Source organism: Nymphaea colorata, chromosome 6 (genome assembly GCF_008831285.2).
Source record: "Nymphaea colorata isolate Beijing-Zhang1983 chromosome 6, ASM883128v2, whole genome shotgun sequence".
NCBI lineage: Eukaryota > Viridiplantae > Streptophyta > Magnoliopsida > Nymphaeales > Nymphaeaceae > Nymphaea > Nymphaea colorata.
In genome coordinates, this window is record NC_045143.1 from 15,299,964 (window position 1) to 15,322,712 (window position 22,749).

The 22,749-nt window shown below is 35.9% G+C and overlaps 2 long non-coding RNA genes across 45 annotated transcripts in view; one reads left to right on the forward strand and one right to left on the reverse strand.

Moving 5' to 3' along the window:
• LOC116256796 (uncharacterized) overlaps nt 1–5,038 on the forward strand; it is a 22,917-nt gene extending 17,879 nt beyond the window's left edge. For 17 of the 19 annotated variants that reach the window (XR_007573551.1, XR_007573558.1, XR_007573553.1 and 14 more), the window contains 4 exons: nt 1,678–1,901; nt 1,988–2,164; nt 2,804–3,024; nt 3,121–3,634. This is a non-coding gene — a long non-coding RNA (uncharacterized LOC116256796). Of the gene's footprint in view, nt 1–1,677; nt 1,902–1,987; nt 2,165–2,803; nt 3,025–3,120; nt 4,507–4,659 lie in introns of those variants that run through there. The other 2 variants (XR_007573550.1, XR_007573564.1) reach the window with 2 other exon arrangements.
• LOC116256797 (uncharacterized) overlaps nt 1–20,099 on the reverse strand; it is a 25,002-nt gene extending 4,903 nt beyond the window's left edge. For 5 of the 26 annotated variants that reach the window (XR_007573570.1, XR_007573568.1, XR_004173216.2 and 2 more), the window contains exons 1-5: nt 11,702–20,099; nt 11,508–11,611; nt 10,349–10,430; nt 10,075–10,257; nt 9,679–9,792 (exon numbers count right to left, since the gene is read on the reverse strand). This is a non-coding gene — a long non-coding RNA (uncharacterized LOC116256797). Of the gene's footprint in view, nt 1–9,377; nt 9,793–10,074; nt 10,276–10,348; nt 10,431–11,507; nt 11,612–11,701 lie in introns of those variants that run through there. The other 21 variants (XR_004173218.2, XR_007573566.1, XR_007573580.1 and 18 more) reach the window with 20 other exon arrangements.
• Nucleotides 20,100–22,749: the final 2,650 nt, after the last annotated feature.

A 22,749-nucleotide genomic window follows, 5' to 3' on the forward strand; every position in this document is an offset into this window, starting at 1 on the left:
ATGGCTGCCTGGCCTTACTAGGGGACTCAAGATATGCATGCCTGGCCTTTTCACCTGTTATGCCTGTACATCTCATTGCAATGTAGCTTCTTTGCTAACTCTTCTTTCTTTTCCTCACATATTGTGTAGTACCTGAACACTATAAGCTGTTTGTTGAGGCAAAGTTCCTAGTAATTTTATATCTCAGTCCACATTCAAATTCATTTGTTGATATGTATAGTATACTATAAAATATATACTACATACATGTATTGTATATATGTTATAGTATATCTATATATGTATATTAACATATCACATACTATATAAGTATACACATATCACATGTATAATAGATATACGTATTATATTCCCTCATACATGTATATACCATTATGTATATCATTTGAAACAATATATGTATGTATGTACTATATTATATACATGTAATATATATATATATATATATATATATATATATATATATATATAGTTACATGTATGCTATGATGTAATACATTAATATGTATATATAAGATATAGTTTGTATAATATATAACAATAACATGTATGTTTATATGTTTTAATAATATGTAACATGTATATACATAATATGTATGTACATATATAGTATGCTATTAACATGCATAAAATATATATATACATATATGTATACATATATGCACATATGTTATAAATTATAATATATGTATAAATATATATGTATTCAAATATATACATATACATGTTATAACATATAATATTATGTGTATATATATATATATATATATAATGTCTCATAGTTTTAAACAGCGAGGTTTTTCTCGGGTTTAATACGGTGAGCTTGAAAAAAATGAAAAAAATACGAGAAAAATGTGGTAAACTTTTACAAATTTTAAAAAATTAAAAATGGAAGAAAAATAAAATAATTAGGAAAGTAATAACACAAACATCAAAAGATAAGTAGATTTGCAATAAATAAAAATAAAAAACTGTTTGACATTAATAAAATGAAAAAACTGAAAAAAATGTGTTAAAAACGTGTTTTTTTTAACGTTTTTTAAAAAAATACGTTTTTAAAGTTTAAAACGGCAAATTAATTTATCGGGTTTTTTTTCGCATTTAAAAAAAAAACACTTTTTCTGTGACTATGATATATAGTATACACATATGCTATGAATATATACATATATGTTACACTTGTATATATTCATAGTATGTAACTATGTTATATAGTATGCATCTATGTCACATGGGTGCGGGTGCGGCTAGAGCATATATATATATATATATATATATATATATATATATACACGTTATTTGGAGCATCCAATGGAGCAATCATAATCTTCTCAGAAATTTCTTGAGCTTAGTTCCTGGGTGCAAAATAGAGGTAGTGTTTCCAATCGATAGTGGTCGTCAATTTTGTGTTATGTTTTAACAAGTTACAAAAGAATTCAGTCAATTTGATTGGTCCTTGATCTTGCACTTTGCATGTTCTGAAAAGAAGGGAGAAGAGTATTCATAAGTTTCAGTAGTATTTATTGGTAATATACATGTCGTAGAAGTAAAAGAATATAGTATTAAATTTTTGAGAAACTATTTTTGTAACCTAACTGGGAAAATTCAAGTTTCTTCTCTGAATGTATGAGTAGATGACATGCCATCATTGATTATCATATATTTTCCTGTTCCCAGCTGCAAGCTGCAGAAAGCGAAGTCAAGCAGATTTTAGTTCGCTGCTCAACGCCAAAGCATCATCGCTCTGACAGCACTGGTAGTGCAAATTCCTCTCGCGGTAACCCTCTTCGGGACGAAAAAATTAGCATACACAGCAAGTTCGAAGCCAACTGCTTGAAAGTCATCTTGCTAAGATTTTAAAGCAAAAAATGGAGATCTTCACAAAAATTGAGTTTACGCAGGTAATATGTAACTGATTTCTGGATATGTTATTGAATATAGGCATGTCCATGTAAAAAATATAAATGTTTCTGCTCCTTGTTTACAGGAGTCTGTGATCTCAACCATTGTGAAACTCTGCTTGAAAAGCTTTGTACAGTTTGGGAGACTCCAGACTTTTAACCACAGTGGATTTCAGCAAATCTAGTTGGACATGCAGTTCCTTTGAGCGCCTCTTAAAGAAATTGCCGATGATGATGCAGCTATTGATTTCCTACTTGATGAGGTACTTTATTGAAATTTCAAGCTTCACAAACTATAAGCTTAAAATCCACCTAAGCAGCGCTTCTGGCAAGGGTACATAGCGTACTGGTTTAGAGGTTGGCCATTGCATTCATAAAAAGATAAATACATTTTCCCAGTATGCTGCAACTGTTATCATTGTTTCATGTTGGAGTTCTGCCTTTTAGCAACATCCTAGAATTAACAGGAAGATGAAGGTGATTTTGAGGGAAAGCATTCACTATACCATAGATGCCAACAGCTGGCTGCTAGCAGTTATGTTTTGCAGCTAAAGCCTAAAACTATTGAATAAATGATTTCCCTTCTGAAAATAAGATGAATACATTGCCCTATGTGGACTCCCGAGGTGTTAGATTTATCTACTTTAGTTCTCATGGAAATGGTATGGTACAATATAAAAAAAAGACAGGTGTCGTGTCACGGAAATTAGTTCTATTTAGATGTTAGATACATTTTGATGAGAACCTTTTAGTTTTGTTATTTTGACTTGATTTTGAATGAAATCTCTATCCCTAGGTGATTGTTGGTGTGCATCCTTTGGATGGTTGGCTGAAAGCCTGAATCAGTTATGAATGTTTGTCGTGCTATGTTTGTCAACAACTTTCTTGTTTCAAATTTGCAGGTCTGTGTGGCAGCTGCAGAACGTTGTCTTATTCAATTCCTCTAGAGCCAGCTATTTTGGAGAAACTGATCCAGGCAAAATTGCCCAAGAGTTGATCAATGGAGCTGATGGTTTGAAAAATATCCGATGCATTATTCTGTGGGCCAACAGGTGGTCATTCGCACACTGGCCTGTGCATGCTTCACTGTCACCACTTTTTTCTGTATTTCCCAAGATCATGGGTACGGAATTTTGGGGATAGAAGTCTTCCACAAAAATTTTAGACATTTTCTAAGTTTTCCTTTTACTTAACGTAAATCATGCCTTGCTATATGCAGCTTGTGTGGGCCACTGTCAGAGGAGTTTGGCAGTTCGTTTGCGTTCTCTTGGGTAATGCGGCACTTTAAACTGAGCTCTTTCCATCACATGCTCATGGTCTTACCGTGCGCAGACCTTGCAGGCAGGTTCTTCTAGAAATTCATGAATAAAATGTAACTGCCACGTTGTGTTGGGACAGTCCCAACTTTCTTCTCAAAATTGAATTGAGAAGGCTTTTGTTGCTTAAAGGGAGATACTGCTCAAGGATCTGTTGTAAGTAATACCTTACTCTGGTTGACTTTTCATATATACTTGTATAGTGCACGCAGCGCTGGTTGGTTGTTCCCGGTTTATATAGTTACCGGCCTAGGTTTTTGACATTGTACATTCGGGTTATGGAGCTTGTTAGAAACTTCCAAGGCAGTTCAGCACTATCTTTCTGTGGTGAGTACATGGCATTTTCTTTCTTTCTTTGTATAAACAAGCTATGGTAGCAGATCCGACCAAATGGCAGTGGCATATTGAATTTCTTCAGATTGAAGTTCTCAAGTCCAGCCCCGGTTGGTGATTGAAACTCTTGTTGACAAAAGGTATGTTATTTTTGTCAATCTACATAATTTCAGTTGCTTTCTCAAAAACATTGCCGTCCAGGCTGTGCTTGCAATTGAACAGTTGGAGTGAGAATAGTGCGTTTAGAAGATGGCAGCTGCTAATTTGTGTTTGCCCAGTGTGTGGCAGTAAAGATCTCACTTTGTGGTGATACGTTCTCTTTTCATTTTTAAAATCTACACAAATACCCCCTTAATTAAGGATGGGCAGTGGGCTTACGATTTGACATTGGAGCTGGCCCAAAATTTTTTATTTCAACTCCATCAACATAAGCAGTACATGCATGAGTACATGCATGAACAGTGTGTGGACATGATACTCCCTTTTTCCTAGTGGACCGCCGACGTGATGCAAGCCTTATTTAGCCCTGCTTTTAGGATTCCATGGTGACGTTCGGCCAGGGGGCAGTAGGACTGCCTTGCAGCCATGGTTGGTGCGGTGGTCGAGCTCACGAAAGTGGCGACTTTGGTTGGCCATGCTTTTGATTGTTGGAAGATTTTTAACTATAAGTTGTCGGCTCAAGTTTCAGCATGATGCAAGTACAAAAAGGGAGATATGACACTTGAAAGCCGTAGAACAGAAACAGACGTAGGAGCCAATTCTATCTGATGCACAATCAACCAAATTTAAAAAAATTGTAACTCCTTTGTCTGCTGGTTGAGTCATGTAATATGTTGTTGTTGGGAAGATAATTTCAAGACCTTTTCAATGAGTATAGGCATGCAAGGATCCTACACCGTTATAGGACGATTTGCTGGAAAAGCCACAGATGAGGACAGTTGCCACATGAATCGATGGTAACTCTCTCGTTCCGACTCTGATTGAGGCATGTAATATCTTGTTGGAAAGCTAACTTCAAGAGTTTTTGACGGATATGGATCGCAAAGGTTTGTCGTCGTTTGGTGTGGTTGATTTGTTGGGAAAATGATTAATGTGTTTCTGCATAATAGGATGTATAGGTCTTCCGATCGGCTGGATTTTGTGTTGATGGAGTAGATCAGGGCCTACGATTCCTTAAAAGAGATCTACGTTTAGGGTAGAGTTTTCGATAGAGTTCTTGCTTGCTGGGGAGCTCCACATCAAGGGTGAAGCTGCAATGCATGGACCTTGCAGGATGGTCGTGGAATGTTGTCGCACAGTTTGGGATTGAGGACAGAGGAAAGAGGGTGGTGGTACTCAAATAATTTGTTCGTACTTTTTAAAGAACTTGCTATAGATTCAAATACTCTTGTATATGAATTATCATTTTCTTTTAGGTGTTTACCTAAAGAGATCATTAAATCGATTATTGTGTTAAGATGAGATTTGTTACTATGAAACTCATGTTGGTAAGTATTTCCAAAATAACATTTGTGAGAAATGTTAGATTGGTTATGTAAATACTCGAATTTATTCATTACTATTAACCTTGGATGAGGTCACCATATCTTGGTGTCTCTTACCATTTCTCTATTATGAATGCAGTTTGTAATTTGGATTTTATTAGGCTTAGTAAGACTATAACCTTTTGTACTTTCTAAATCATACAAACATATTTTGCATGTCCTAGTATCTGCATATGATCCATACAAATCAAATCCTGGATATTCTAAGTCTTTCTCCTTTTTGGATTGGAAATCCTTTTGTTTGTCAGATTGTGGTGTTAAATTTTTCTACTTCTCTAATTGTTGAAGTATTTATTTTATGTAGGATTAGCTGAGCAATCCTATCCCTTTTTCTAATAAAGAAATCTTTATCAGAATGATTAAAGAGGAGAATTTTTACTTTACCTCTGTAGTCTGCATCAATTATTCCTACTCCTACTAAGATTGAGTAATTAAATGCAAGACCGCTTCGAGATGCAATTTGTCCATTGGAACTGCTATGGTCAGAACCTTACTAACAAGAGCAGTTTTTCCTCTTGCAGGGACAACTGTGTTATGGCTACTTTCTAAATCACAACGGGCTGCTCTGTTCATCAGCCTAGTTGACAGAGATACAGTTGGATCAAGACGCTGGATCCTAAGATAGTTATATTTTTTCTTTTTATTGAAAAAGCAAAAAAATTTTTGAAAGAAATTTTCCATACTTAAATGAAGGATTTTAAATCAGAAGTTTAAGTATAAAACCTTAAACTTGGCTCTGATACCAAAAATGACGATTGGACGGGTCACCAAATCCATGGTAGGATTTAATGCTATTGGTGCATCGCATTTATGGTCAGACACCATCAAAACGAGGTTGATCTTCTAGCAAGAAGGTTTTCTTCTCTTCGAGATCTGATTTCTTCTTGAAGAGATTGTTCATCATCTTCAAGAGGCTCATGTCTTGGTTCATAGGATGCGAACCTAATAAATTCCTGGCCTTCACTATTTTCATAATGAAGAGCTCCCTTAAGAAGACTGGTAGAGGATTCATCCTCTATAAATTTTCCTATTTCCCATTCTGATCCTACAAGTTCTTCTGAATTGTAGGACTTGGGTTTGATGAATTTAATACCTTGTGATGCTACTGCATCAACAATACCATCAACGTTCAAGTTATATTTAATCTGACCATTATTACTTAATCTTCCTACGATGGTGACAAAGACTAGAAGGTTGTCTCCTTCAATCATATCTTCATATCCTCGTGTCTGGATTCCCACACAAAGATATTTTTGAAAGTCTTGAATACTCATATAGGTATTAGGAACTAAATATATAATCTCAGCTCCCTGGTTGAGATCGATTTCCATTGCTCCTAAATTTGCTTTAGCAGCTTTGTTGAAGTGTTTGTCAAGAATCATGACAAAACACTTTCATTCGATTAAACCTATATGAATTAGGTTATAACCCCTCTCTCTCAACCTACGAGCTCCTTTCAGACTTAATAGGTTAATAGTGTTAGAGTATTATATACTAATATATAGTGTTATATACTCTTTGTTAAAGTATTAGACAGTAATATAGTGTTATAGTTTTATATAGTATCATAGTGTTATATATTGTTATAGTGTTATATAGTATTATATACTGTAATAGTGTTATATAGTGTTACAGTGTTATATATTGTTATAGTGTTATATAATCTTATAGTGTTATATTGGGTTATAATGTTATAGTGTCATAGTGTATCATATATGTTTTCATAGTATTATATAGTATTATATACTGTAATAGTATTATATAGTGTAATAGTGTTGTTATATAGTGTTATATAGTGTTACAGTGTTATATAATCTTATAGTGTTATAGCATTATAAAGTGTTATACAGTGTTATAATACTATAGTACTATATAACACTCCGATACAATAACACTATAACACTATAAAACCACATAACGTTATATCATTATAACACTATAACATAACCCACTATAACATTATAACATTAAATAACATTATAACACTATATAACACTATATAACACTATAACACTATATAACATTATAATACTATATAACTCTATAATACTATTAATACTATATAATACTATATAACACAATATAATGTTATAACACTGTGTAACACTATATAATACTATAACTCCATATGACACTTCATAAAAGTATTTAGCGCAGTATGACACTACATAACATAACACCATATAACACTTTGTAACGCCATAAGACACTGTATAGCACTATAATGCTATAACATTATATAACACTATATATCACTATAATGATATAATGTTATATAACACTATATAGGACTATGACACTATAACAATATGTAACATTATATAGCACTATAACACTACAACACTATAACAATATATAACACAATAACACTACGACATTTCTGTTACTTTCGGGTCATGACTGTTTCTTTATCATGACACACTAATGGAGTTTTTTTAGTTTTCATAAATCTTACGGGAAGACTACCATATATATCCTGATATGGCTGCATACCACAGCATTTCTGTGGCTCTCGGGCAAGCTGGTCTGATAAAAGAGTTACTGCATGTAATTGATTGCATGAGGAAACGACCTTCAAAATTATTACAAAAAATGCACTGGATCCGTTGTTTGGAACCTGATGTGGTGGTCTACAACTCAGTAAGTATTAGTGATGTTTATTGTCTGGATAGGCCGTAAACTCATAATCCAAGAATGAGGTAGGTGCAACGCCAGCAAACCTGATGAGTACTTACGGCCTAAGGGCATCACTATTTACTTGGTGTGGGTTAGTTTTGGCATTTGTAGTGCCTTTTTAAGCTGGCATCTGCCTGGATTTACCCAACCAAATTCATCTTAGGTTCGAGCAGCTGAGTGGATAGGCCTTTATGAAGATGAGAGCAATATTGTTGTGATGCATATGTACTTCATGAGATGTATTTTTGATAGGCACTCAAAAAAGGACGCGATAGGGACTCAAAAAGGACGCGATAGGCACTCAAAAAATATAACAGCAACAACGACACCGCATAGACTGGTTTTATGATAAAAAGGTGTTTACTAACAGGTGATTAGCGGATAGACAAAACAAATTGTGATAACACAATTGTAGGATTGTATACACAAATAAAATCATGTTTTGAAGGACACGATAAGCAATTAGAAAAATTAAATGCAAGTATATGGACTAGTTTCATAGTAAAAAAGTGTTTATAGGAGGCGATAAACAATCAAACAAAACATATTACAATAACACAACTACAGTTTTATGATGCACTCAAATTAGATCATGTTTACAAGGATGCGATAAGCACTTAGAAAAATTAAATGCGATTACAAAACTGTATGGACTGGTTTTATGATAGAAAGATATTTACTAAAAAGTAATAAGCAATAGGACAAAACAAATTACGATAATGCAATAGGAGGATTTGTTTTATGATACACTCTAATAAAATCATGTTTACAAGAACGTGATAAGCAGTCGAAAAAAGATGAACTGAAACAACAACATTATATAGACTGCAAGATTCATTTTAGTATAAGTTGTCGGACAAAAAAGATTATGATAATGCAACTATTGGATTTGTTTTATTCTACACTCAAATAAGAAAATGTTTAAAAGGAAACACGATAAGCACTCTAAAAAATTAAATGTGACAATGACATTGCATGGACTAGTTATACAATAAAAAGGTATTTGCTAAGAGGTGATAAACAGTTAGACAAAATAGGTTACGATAATGCAACAATAGGATTTGTTTAACCAGACACTCAAAAAATTTAAATGCAACAATAATGAGACTATATGAACTGGTTTTACTATAAAAAGGCATTTACTACAAAGCGATAAGTAGTCAAACAAATAATGCAACTACAAGATTTGTTTTATGATACATTCAAGTAAAATTATTTTTACATGGACATGATAAGCACTAAAAAAAAATTAAATTTGATAACGACATTGTATAAACTTTTTTTATGATAAAAAGCAGAAGGCAATAAGTAGTTGGACAAAACAGATGATGATGTTAATTGAAGAAAAAAAAAAGGAAAGCAAGCTGTCAAGTCTATAATTTCATGTTGGATTGATTTTGTTTAGCAAATGGCTCAACGTCCACTCACAAGGTCAATGTTCGACTGCTTTAATTTGAATATATGTGGAGAAGGCCCTTCTTTTAGAGTCATGCTAGGTTCACTTAGATTTGGACTAGATTATGCCAACATGGACCCACCACATTGATAACTTGCCTGTATCTTAGCCGAGTGAATGTCGGATAGATATACATCTTGTTAGCTAGTCATCATACAAAATTACTAGCTATTAGGCATCATTATCCATTGGGATAGTTCAATAACCATTAAACTACATGCAAGACCATCTATGGCCAATTACTACAAATATAACAAGAAAAAAAAAAGGCAAAACTCCAGTAATCACTGTCCCTTCTTAGTGATTATCAATGTCTGAACCTTTTCCCCCTCGAATTCTAAGTTGCTTCATTATCATTCCATCCCCAACCACCTTGTGCTTCCTTTGTAAAGAACGTCCAATAGTCCAACTATACAAACTTACTGTTCAAAAACAAGCTATGAGAATATTACCTCCATTGCAAGGCCATAAGTTGCTGAAGAAGGTTTTAGGCCATTATGCTTGAGCTTTTCAAGCACCCACAGTGCTCCTTTCCACTGCTTATGAGTGGCACAAGCATTTCACACCTAGAAATAAAAAATGAAAACAATAGGTTAAATGCCTATCCACTCAGCTGCTCGAACCTAAGATGAATTTGGTTGGTCTTTCAGCCACTGTCGAGTAAATCCAAGCAGATGCCAGCTTAAAAAGGCACTACAAATGCCAAAACTAACCCATGACCCAACACCATGTAAATAGTGATGCCCTTAGGCCTTAAGTACTCATCAGGTTTGCTGGCGTTGCACCTACCTCATTCTTGGATTATGAGTTTACAGCCTATCCAGACAATAAACATCACTAATACTTACTGAGTTGTAGACCACCACATCAGGTTCCAAACAACGAATCCAGTGCATTTTTTGTAATAATTTTGAAGGTCGTTTCCTCATGCAATCAATTACATGCAGTAACTCTTTTATCAGACCAGCTTGCCCTTGAGTCACAGAAATGCTGTGGTATGCAGCCATATCAGGATATATATGGTAGTCTTCCTGTAAGATTTATGAAAACTAAAAAAACTCCATTAGTGTATCACGATAAAGAAACAGTCATGACCCGAAAGTAATAGAAAGAACGCAGTACCCGCATTGCTTTAAAAATGTTCAAAGCTTCTACATGTCGCCTTGCTTTTCCAAGGATTGCCAAGAGTTTTGTGTATACATATCTGCCACATAAGATGATATGATAATGTAAATGAAAAAGAAAAAACATACGTGCAGGCACAAACCCCACCTTGCTAACTCTACAAATCACACAACCACTTATTAACAAAAAGCACCACTCTAAAATCAGGTTTGAAACCATAGAGTGATTAAGCATGAAGGTCACGGACAAAAGTAGTATCAAAAGTTCAACTAGCATATGACAATTTTATCGATGCAAGCAGTTGTTCAATGTCATAAAAGAGTAAGTTCAGAGTTTCCAAAGGATGTATACCTAAAGAATGAAAATGATTGTAGTGATGCAAGCACATTCTTAATCTCAGAAAGAGAAAAGTTGTTTAGCTACCAAAGTCTAGGTCCCTAGGTTACCTATTGACCTGAAAGCCACTAAAGACTTTTTACCCTTTTTAGACTTTAGTTACCATTCAACAACTAAAGCTACAAATATACCTCTCAGTAGAATCATTAGTACACTCATATATACTAATACAATGTCTAACATGTAGATGTATTTATTTCCAAAACTCAACATGTTGAACGCTTTACACAGTGTCTCGAATAGGGACCATGCAGGTATGCATTCACACATGCTCATGCACATCTGCACATAAAAGACATGCATGCAGAGAAAATTAATATTAGTAATAACTTGAAAAGGGGGACCCAATGCCTATACCATCTTCCTTAGGAACTTGCATACAGGTATCTATTCCTTGACCAGAAAAACTAACTAATTGATCCCCATATAATTATGATATAAGCCATTGTGACATATTGTTCCCAGATATACTCAATTTTTAATAGAATGAGCCAGATAAACAATTTAAACGTGATTCAACTTGTACTGAATATCATGCTGAGCAGCAAAACCATAAGACAGCAAAATTTGAACATTAAGTGCCAAAAACCAGGAATAAGGTTACACTACTAGCAAATGCAACATAGTTATCTTTTTAACAGCAGGCAGCTAGAAATAAATAACCATGAGAAACATAACAGCATAAGAAATGAAAGCAAACATGAGCTGCTGTTAGAGCAACTGCTCTAACAGTGAAAGTTGTTCCTATTGCAATCCTCACCTGGATGCTGCACTGGTGGCAACTCAGTTTGTAGGTTACCTATGTTTGACATCCAATCTGCTGAAAAGTTTCCCCATAGCAGACAATATCCTGCAATCTGGAAACTTAAATTCAAAAAAGGAAACCTATGATCAAGCCCAACTCACTGAATCAAAGGAACACAAACTAGTCTATCTTGTTCATCATGAGAGTACCTTACACCGGTGCCAACGCAGCTTCTGGGTTGGCTGTGCTTGACATCCAATCTGCGGTAAGTGTCTGCATATCAGACAATATCCTGCAATTTGGAAAAAAAAAATCATTCAAACAATAAACCAAGGATATCACCAAACTCATTAAATCAAAGGAACATAAGATAGTCAATCAGAGTTGAAATCCTTAGAGAGAGAGAGAGAGAGAGAGAGAGAGAGAGGAAAGAGAATGGGAGAAAGAGAGAGCATAAAAAGCGAGGAGGATCACCATCAAGGAGAGAACAAACCCTACACACGACACCAATAAAAGTAGTAGCAGTTATCATGAAAACTAGACCAGGCTACCAACAAAATCAAAATACACGAAACTAAGGTTAAAATTTAAGACCAACATATCCAAACCAGGCCCAAGAACAGGCATCCGTCATGAACCCAATCCCAACAACAGAATCAGCAAAAGCAAGAATAATCAGAAAAGCCTAAATATCACCAAAGCATCACACCCAACAACAGAATTCGCACAAGAAAGGAAACAAGACAATAAAATGCAGTCGACGGTACTTATGAGAACACCCAAAACGGAATACATGAAATCCTCCAACAAAACTTCTATTCTGCGACTGCAATGGGCATAGAAGTTACCGGGAGGAAGAGAAAGGGAAACAGACATAGTAAGGAGCCCTAATGTTGGTAAACAGCACCACCCCCCCCCCCCCCCGACCTTTATTTTTCCCATCGGCAGCCATTGTAAACAGCAATGGGCCGCGATGGCTGCCGGTGGAACAGAAAAGGGAGCTCAAGACACCAAGAAGCGATTCGCTGTTCGGCTACCACCTACCCACAGCAGAGAAAAAGAGAGAGAGAGAGAGAGAGAGAGAGAGAGAGAGACCTGAGTAACCTGACGAATGACAACCGACAGGACACTGTAGTCACAGGAGCTTCCGAGATATGGACGCCGGACGGGAGATCAACCATCGGAGAGTTGGAGGACGCGGCGGCCGACCAGGGAGAGCGGTAGTCGGGAGTGAAGAACTCGATGAACGTCGAAGAAGAGGCAAGGCAAGGCGACGAAGGACTTGACGACCACCGAGGATGAGTGGAGGAGCGAAAGAAAGAATTCCGCCGCCACCCGATCGTTCGTTCACATCTGGAAAGCGGTTTAATATTTAAAAAAGGAGTTGTGTGAATCGTTTCTTGCAACAACTCGAACCAGTTATCTTTTGAACCGAGTCACGCTTTAGCTAACCGATTCAGTGAACAACTCCATTCTGCTTACATAAACCAGTCGAGTCATGAACTCGTACATGGTTAAGACTCGGCTTGAGCTCCAGCCAAGCTTTAATGAGTTTTAGCTTCTAGTTCAGGCCTACTTCCACAGCCACCCGATAAAAATTATTGGGCGGCTTTAGCTCTAATGCAATGCATTGTGATGTGTGTGAGTAGCGTGTGACTTCTATGGCCACACCCTGACCATATAAATTCACAAATCATATAAATATGATATTTATATATATATATATATATATATATATATATATATATATATGTCATTACGAGTAACTAAGAAACTGAGTGGCAAAGCGGTTATGGAGTGAAAAGGTTGATGCATGTTTTCTTCATTTCACGATAATGTCGCATGAACAATTAAATAATTTACTTCTTAATGCATCTAGATGATCATGATAAGGAGCAGGACCTGTGGAGCCCAAGTCAGGTTCTTTAACATCAGACTAATAATCATGAACCAACAAAACATAACAGTGGATCAAGAGATCAAGAGAACACATATCCAAAGGCTAAGCCTATCTATCTGCCCATATGCAATTCACTAGGTCTGTTACATCACATTGGCGTCAGTCATGACTCCAACCTCCACCTGTCATATACGCAGCACATCCACATACCACATTATAACATGCAACTATAAATAGTACGTAACAAGTATAAGAACAAGCCATGCAACAGATATAATTTTGATTCATTCCCCTCTAGGGAGGATCAATCTAACATTTCTTGGCGGTACACTTCTATGGTCAAAAGGCACAACACCCCGAAACATAATAAGGTCTGCTAAAGGTTGCCTAGTTGACTATTCATGCAATCACATTCAACTATTCATGCAATTACATAGGCGATGGAAAAATCGACAACATATCATTCGCATGGGAACATGCGCACAACAAATCCCAAACAAGACAAGGTACGCAGTGCACCTCAAGAAGTCAAAAACAAGCCAAGCGGACCACCAACAGCAATATGTGGCCACGGATAGAGTTGTGGTCAAGCCGGACTGGCCACGGTCGGCCGCCGACGACTGGCAAAATGGCTCGGGCAATTCAAAAACTAGCTGCAAAGGCGCTATTTCACAAACTAGCTAGTTGGGGGTTTGCATAATATCCCAGTCTGCACCATTTTTCGTCAAGCAAAAGTTATCAACACGTGCAGCACATGAAATAAGCATGATTCCAAAAATATGGTGTGAAATTATGCATTAACTGAATCAAAACCATTTCCGAAAGCAAAAAGGGATGCTAGGGACACCATACCTGATTCTTGTTGATTTGACCGCCTGAAAATCAGTCTCCTCCCTCCCCTCGTCTCTTTCTTCTATCCCTCTCTTTTGGTCTTGAAATGGGGGTCGTGCAACGACCTCCCTCTTATTTTATTTTATTTTTCAATCTTGTCCCCAATTTTGAAGCTATTTACTTTCAAACTGAAAGATATTTAGTAACTCTTAATTATGGAATAGTTTAATTAAGGTTAATCTATACTTAAGTCGCAGTCAAGTATATCTTAATCTTGTTGTTAGTTCCTTAAGAGTACCCAACATTTACATATAAGCAGCTCATGAGTTCTTAATAATTTCATTTAAGCTTTCCAAAATTCTCAAAAGAACTCATACAACATATATAGCAGATTATAAACATATATTATATATTGTTATTATGGTGCATATATATAACGTACGTTATAAGCTATATACATATATAATCCTAGGTTGTATAATATATGCAATATATTATAAGCAATATTACATATAAATTATATGTATACATATAATATATTGTTAGATATGACATATACAAGTATATTACATATATTATATATGATATATGTACACAATATGTGTGTACTTGGGCCTTTGACAAGTACCTGTGTGGCATAGTCATCTATAAAATCAACGGTAGAAAAGATGCTTCCATCATCTTATACACTAAAATATGGATGTGATTAACAACCTTCAACTTAAACGTAGAATAGATTGAAAAATTACTGGTTGACATCAGCCTTGTCGAACAACTCCCATATTTTCTAGTAATAAATGGAACACAGGCTCCGGTACAACTCCTGTTTTATCAAAATCAGCAATCTCAGCTCCTTAATCTGCCCAGAGCTGAATCTGTATGCACTGTCAACACAGCACAGAGGTTCCTTCATCCTCCTCATAACTGTTCTTCATCTTCACACTATCCCACACCTCACATCTTCTTTCTCCTGCCAGCTAACTACAATCTTTTATGCTCAGTTATTGAGAGTAATGTGGGAAGTTCGTTATCAAATCCTTATTGTGCTGCTCCACTATATCCCAGTTCCTGCGGTAACATCTTTAACATTCCATTGGCTTCAGATGAGATAACAAGCTTTTGCTGAAAGTGTCTTCAGGTCCTACAGTTGCGTCAAGCTAGTCCTAAGGGTGGGAAGGGTGTGTTTTTTTTTTTTGGGTGTGGGGATGAGAAAAACTTTCCAGAAGACCCACAATCCAAACCTTTCCAATTATAGCAAATCAGTCTATACAGGACTACTTTAACCAGCAATTACAACCTCAAGCCCTTGGCATATATATACTGCCAAATAGTTTACGTGGAAGTTGGATCCACATCAAGAGAATCCTTTACCATATTTACACGTTTTCACTGAAAGTTCAGGGACATACCTAACTAGAAAAAGAAACAGGGATCTAGTTGCCAACAGACCAAAACTAATGCTTTGTCAGTTGCAGAAGAATGCAAGCTTCCGTGTAGTCATGAGCTTAATTTAAAACACGATAATATTGGCAGCCAAAGTTCGCATGTCACATACCAAAAGTAAGAAGGTTCAGGAAAGTAACTGAAGGAGTTAACAAAAGACAACAAGTAAATAGAGAACATAATTTTAAAGGCAAGCATGGGACCAGAAAGCAGCAACGTACATGATCTGGCTCCCATGACCATCCATGAGGTCCCTTAATTTGGACAACAAAAGAACCCTAAAGTTACAACACAAGATACACAATGTTAGTAAGTACAAAGGACATCAGCAACATAGTGAACATGGATAATGTTAGTAAGAGAAGAGATCCTTTCTGCCTAAGGCTTTAAGCTGCCACAGCATTTATTCCTTTGTCTCTTAGATGAATTGGTAGCTCATTATATGCGAAAATGTAAGCATGTGTGTGTGTGTATACGTCTCTACGAAAGCACCTGACATCTTGATACCGCACATGTTAGAGTCTTAGCTAAATATTGCACAAATACATGGAATATACTTGGCAGTGACTGGCACATTCGGGTAATATCCCCAAAAGACCATACTAGATTATAAATGCCCATAAGTTAATGTTCTTAATTACCTTATGCAATAGAAAACCATAAGGACTGAATTATAAAGTTCCAAACATAGATAAAAGAACATAGACCAAGTACCTTAAGGTTGTTTTCTTTCTAGAAACAAGCCAAACACAAAAGTCTTTCTTCAATATCAAAAAGGAGTTGGAGTTCTAAGTTAGTGATTCATAAGAACATTTTACATTTTTGTACAAAAAATTGAGAAACTGAACAACTAAGTCTAAGACAATCACTAAAAGCTGATCTTCAGCAGAAACAGCCAATTCAGCCCACCTCACCACCAAAATATCTGTGTCACATGGATATGGTTATGAGTGTGGGTGCATCTATGACAATTGACAATATGGGTTAAAACACAGCAGCATATATATACAGGTTCTCTTCATCAGTCATTATGAAGGAGAGGAAACCCAGCTCTAGGAGGCCATCGGTTCACGCAATCTCTCTCTTGCAAGTTATCTGCCCCCATTGGTGGCTCACCCCTTGCCCTCTGGTGTCTTAACTCGCTACCATCAGATTCTTCTTGCTGGTACTCTCTCTCTCTCTCTCTCTCTCTCTCTCTCTCTCTCTCTCTCTCTCTCGCTGGTAAACTGTACATGGTAAGGGTGTTATTCTTTTTCCCTTTCTTAAGTTTAATGTTTTGGATTGGATCTGACCAAATCTCATCTAACATACCCAATCGCTCAGGGCCCCAGGCATATCTGTGTCAAAAAAAGCCATTCCAACACAGATACTCCAGGGCAATTCCCATACCCCATGTTGCTTAGCAAAATATACAAAACAACCTTTCACTTTGTAATAATCAACCTGCCTTCTTACCCATTTACTATAATGAAGAGTAAATCTCTAAACTCTAAAGTTCCCGAACCATATTCATTATCAGATGTTTCATATCAAAGGGGTATTTTTTATATATTAAGTGTCCTAAAACCTAAATGAACATGAAAGTTGCACGTAAATGAACATGAAAGCTGCACAAAGGACCAACAGATACTATAGCAACCAGAAGCTATTGATTTATCAAAAAGTGAGCAGCATTAAAAAGTAATAAGTTTTTGATGCAGAAAACAGTTATAAACTGCAGAGGCTTGAGTTTTACATGACAGAAAAATATGTTGTGACAAAATTCAGCAGCTTGATTCAGGAAACTCTTGGAATCATTAAATGAAGAAGAGAGACATTTACAGAAACAGTGAACAAAACCGATGGAAACATCTGTTAGGAGTGGAACAGCACTGCAGTTTAATTTACTATAACACTTCCAGCAAAAAACTTACAAAACGTCCAGGCAACCAGAAAAATAAGAAAGCTAATGAACCTTTTTCTGATACCTTATCATAAACTGGAATGAAATAATAACCATTTGGAGCACACTGAGTGCTTTCTTTCACTAGCCCATCAACTGTTTGGAGCTCAACCTATATTTTCGTTTTATGTGTAAAACATACAATGCAGAATACTGAATTAAATAACTTGGAAAATTCAAGAGGAATATTGAAGGATATACAAGCCGGAAAAAAAATCATGAAGGTTAACTAAAACAAAATTTAAAATGCAAAATCATAATATGGTAATTACTATTTATCCCAACATTTGCATGCATGGATGAAAGAACACTTCATCTGCAATTCGTGTATGCACATGATTGATGAAAGAACACTTCATCTGCAATTCGTGTATGCACATGATCGTGTATGCATGTGCGCCCCTGATGAACATAAAAGCTCTTCCACAATATCTTCACCTCACAATACTGCTGATCTTGAAGTCATAGGATTTTAGGTATAAATTGCATAAAACACTAAGCAATATGCTCTATAACATAGCAAAGTTACTCCAACTGAATCGCAGTGCATATCACCAGTAGTACATGGTTCGATTCTACAGCCACGGTGCATCAAGATGCACAATGAAGTGTCATAAGTGTGACTTTTTCATCTAAAATATCATTAAAATATTGCATCATCTGGGCAGTCATTCCAAGGTTGTTAAATCAAGCTCCAAACAAGAACGAATAGCAAAAAATCCAAAGTTTTAAATACGTCGAAGGAGAATAAATAAGCAAACAGTTGGCGCTAAAGAATATGTAAATCCATAAACTTTTGTGGACCGTGTGGGCAACTGCCACACAAGCCCACATTTAACTCTGCCCCGGTCTTATTCCATGTCAAAGTAAGTACTCTTTTTATGTTTCCCTAAGATGATGGATGAAAATGGCCTATTAAATATATGATCGAGATGCATTCTATTAAAGAAAGCTGGGAACCCGTTAGTCAAAGAATTAAAAGTACTATCTGATGAAAAGAAGCATATGACATAAAACATTCACTAAAATGAAAAGAATGCCAGCAAGGAAAGAGCCCCGACAATTCTGCAGCAAAATGAATCAAACGATAATGATCAGTGTAGAGCATCGGCTTTCTTTCATCCTCACGTACAAGTTACGAATTGTGTACTTCACCATTGCAACAAAACAAACCTACTCAAGATTAAAGTAATAATTTGTGAATTTAAAAGGAGTTCACCAAATAGTACGCGTGAAGAACAATGTTTTTCAGGAAATCATAAGGAATAATAATTCTTGTTAACATTCATATAACCCAAGAAAGTATTACCTATTAGATCGTCTTCCAATATTCGATATGGTAAAAGAATCAATCGAATATGAAAGGGTGATGCTGGAGGATCTCTTTTGACTTGTGCAATTAACAGGCACAAGCACCAGTAATCCGACTACTGAACACGGCACAAAAAGCTTTGTGCTGAAGAAGAAAAAGCACAGAAATGCAAATATGGTCAATCATAGTTTCATACAGAACGGTCCAAAAAACATGCTTACTGCAAATATGAGAATATCTCATGCATAAATTATGCTGTCGATAGAATTTCAAAAGAAGAATAAGGATTTGACGGGAAAAAAACAAGAATCATTGATCCGGACAGAAAGAAAGAAAAGAGTTCACTTGCAGGATGTAAACACAGAGCACAAACCACATCCGAAACCCATCAAACTGGAATTCAACAAAAAGAAGGAACAGACATAGGAAAAGAAACAGAGCCAAGAAAAAGGAAAGTAAGCCGATGGATCATGACAAGGAAAAAGAAAAAGGCAAACCTCTTTACCATCAGAAGAACAAGACCATACCGCAAAGGCCCATCAAACGTGATGAACAATGAGTGAACCAACGATTTCTATTGACCAAGTGTGAAAAAGTCAGAAAAAATTGTTAGACGGATAGAAATCTCTGCCGCTACACAACACAAATCGAACTGTGTCCCATCAGATTTTAAAGACCTTAAGGTGATACTTCCTCGCAGGATTTCCCCTCACCCAACTTCAAGAAACCGTTTCAAAAGGGGAAACACAGCAACAATCTTCTTGCCCCAGACACCAAATTCCCAGAAGAACAAGAAGGAAGAAAAAATCCAACAACATCCGAAAATAGCAAAAGAAGGCTACCCAAATTTGAAGAGCCTAATGACCACCAAGGCGTCCAGGCCGCAGTTCCTCATGAAGTCGTCCTCTGTTACCCGAAACGCCGGCCCTACCCGCTCGAAAGAAGGAAGAAACCTGCGGAACGAGAAGGCGTCTTCCTGGTAGCGGGGGGGAAAGCCCCCTCATCCCTCGACATGGCCCGAGCGCGATATACGACGGCATTCCCTGGTTGCTTCTTGAAGATGGAGAACAGTACGAGGACGATAAACAGGAGGCCGATGTGTGCGTCAAGATTGGAAAAGAAACCGCTCAAAGTTGAGGAGATGGAAAGCGGAAACCCGATTAGATCAACAGTGTGTGCGTGAAGATTGGCTCTCAAATATAAAAATGGAACCGAAATAATGCCATTTCATAAAAATGAATGAATTCGATAAAAAAGTAATACTTAAACTTAAACTTGAAATCTCATTCTTTGAATTATTTTTATATTTCCCTTGCTCCTCCAAATTCAATAATATGGAACAAGTTTTGGTATTGTGTGTGTTTGATATGAATTAGATGAAAAGAAAGGCGATGGCATTGTCCAAATCAAATTTCGAAAATGAATCGACCGGTTCAATGATTCTGCCCATTTAAAGTTAGCCAAATTGGTTGTGCATTAGTAGTAACATATTATCATAAGTACATTTTAAAATATGGTTTGATACATGTCATATTGTTACCATGTCTATCCAATCACTATAGTGTGCTCATGTTACCTATAAAATGGAAGATGCTGGGGTTTTATAACTCCAGGGGTTTGTTTCTCCACATATATCCAAATTCAAATAAGTTGAGCATTGACCTTTTGAGTGGACATTGAGTCATTTGCTAAACAAAATCAAGCCAACATGAGCATTAAATAAGGTACTTGATTGGCATTTTTTTTTCTCCAATTAAGGTTGATGGTACAAAATGAGGTACTTGATTGGCATTAAATAAAAACACTTGAACTCACCGGAAAACCAATAAGCTTGCCATTCCTTTCATTGAAATTAATGCAAAGTTGGCACATATTAGTAGAATATACATACAAAATATGTCTAAATAGCTACCATTCAAATAATAAGATCTCAATTTTAAAATTAAAATAACATTTGTTTTCTACATGGCACTTCTTCAAGAGCAATTATATAAAGCATATAATCGTTCATATCTCTCTCTCATTCATTCATATGTGGATGGAAAGGACACATCAACTGGCCAAAAGAACTCATATACATTTGTAGTCTATCAATGATGATAAAGTATGGTATGGCTTGAGAGTCAAATAGCGGCAAAGCCCAAAAATTCTAGCTAACTGGCATAGTAACGCATACTTGGGTCCAACAATTCCATCGGAGCGAGTATGTTTGAATGTATAATATTATCTTGCTCAGACCAATAAATAGTGCTAGGGTTATAGTTGACGCAATCAATTGAAAACCAAAAGACCATACCAGAATAGGATTATGTACATTCCCATTGTGTTATGAGAGGGGGTCATCCGAACATATGTAAATAGATATAGATACAGATCCTAAGGTAGTTCATATGGCTGGACCTAAGACCCAAGTTCATTTAATTTTTACTTAAAAACATGCAGGCCCTATGCAGACTTCTGTCCACATGGGCCCACATCTAACTCTACCAATATTACCACAAAAATTTTAGGAAAGATGCATATACGTGTGCATGTGAATTAAGTAAACACTAAGTTTAATTAACCTAACAAAAGTGATTAAGAGCTTTTAAGGTGTTGCATGCAAGTTATCAGTTCAAATTCAAATTATGATTTTTCATTTTATCTTCTTAAAAAGTGATTTTACGCATATCACATTATAAATGGTCATCCACCAAATTTATTTGACCTACATGCTCAAGTATTTAATCTACAAACCAAATCACAAGGCCAAGATGCCATTAGGTTTAAAATAGTACCTAACATTGTCTGCAACTAAGCAACAAAGATACCATCAATGGCCTCCATCTTAGTTTCAATAGTGTCAAAGATGTCAAGGTATTCAAGGCTGGTAAGGGTGAGATGGAAACAATAGCTTTGAGGGATAATTAAGACCTTTGATATTTCAAACTAATGTATTCATTATTCATACAAAGAACTATTTTATATATATATATATATATATATATATATACAAGTGGCCGCTTCAGGAATGTAGTTTGCATTCCTTAGACTGCCTCTATCTTGTGGGTGTTTGAGGAAACAAGACCATGAAATTTTTCCATGAAGTGAGACATGTTTGAAAAAGTAATTTTTTGTTCTAAAAAGTCTCCAAATGCTTGAATGTTGTCAATAAGACAACATGCACTAAACAAATTAGGGTCGAACATGAAATGCCACAAAACAACTTCATAGATGAGTAAATTGCCTCATCTTCTTTTTCCTCATGAACAGTTTAAGGAAAAAGGAAAAAATTATTATGAATTAATGTTAAATAACTAAAATGCCCTATCTTCTTTTTCATATGGATGGCTGTGAGAAAAGGTTGGCAATAATGCCAAGATGACTAAAATGACTTATCTTCCTTTTTTCATTGTTTTTCTTCCAACTGTTTATTTGAACTCAATAAATGGTCAAATATTACATATATAGATCAAGTTGTAGGAATATATCTTCTTGTGTATGGGTGATATATATATATGTATATGTGCGCCTATGCACAAGAAGATTTCTTCCTGCAGCCTGAACTACGTTAGGAATTAAAAGATATAAAACTAAATACTAAAAACTATGAAAAACTGGAATAGATCTCAAGAAAATCAATGCAACAAGCGAAATAAGAGATGAAAGGGAGAAGTAGAATGCACAATTTTAGTGTTTAACAATATGAAAATATCAAAGCAAATCGAAAAGATGCTCTGGTCAATTTAGACCCAATACGGGCGGTACCTTGTACTCCAAAAGTACTTGTATTCAAAGCTAGAAGTGGTTTGGCATGGGTAGTGAACACAAATCTACATAACCATATATC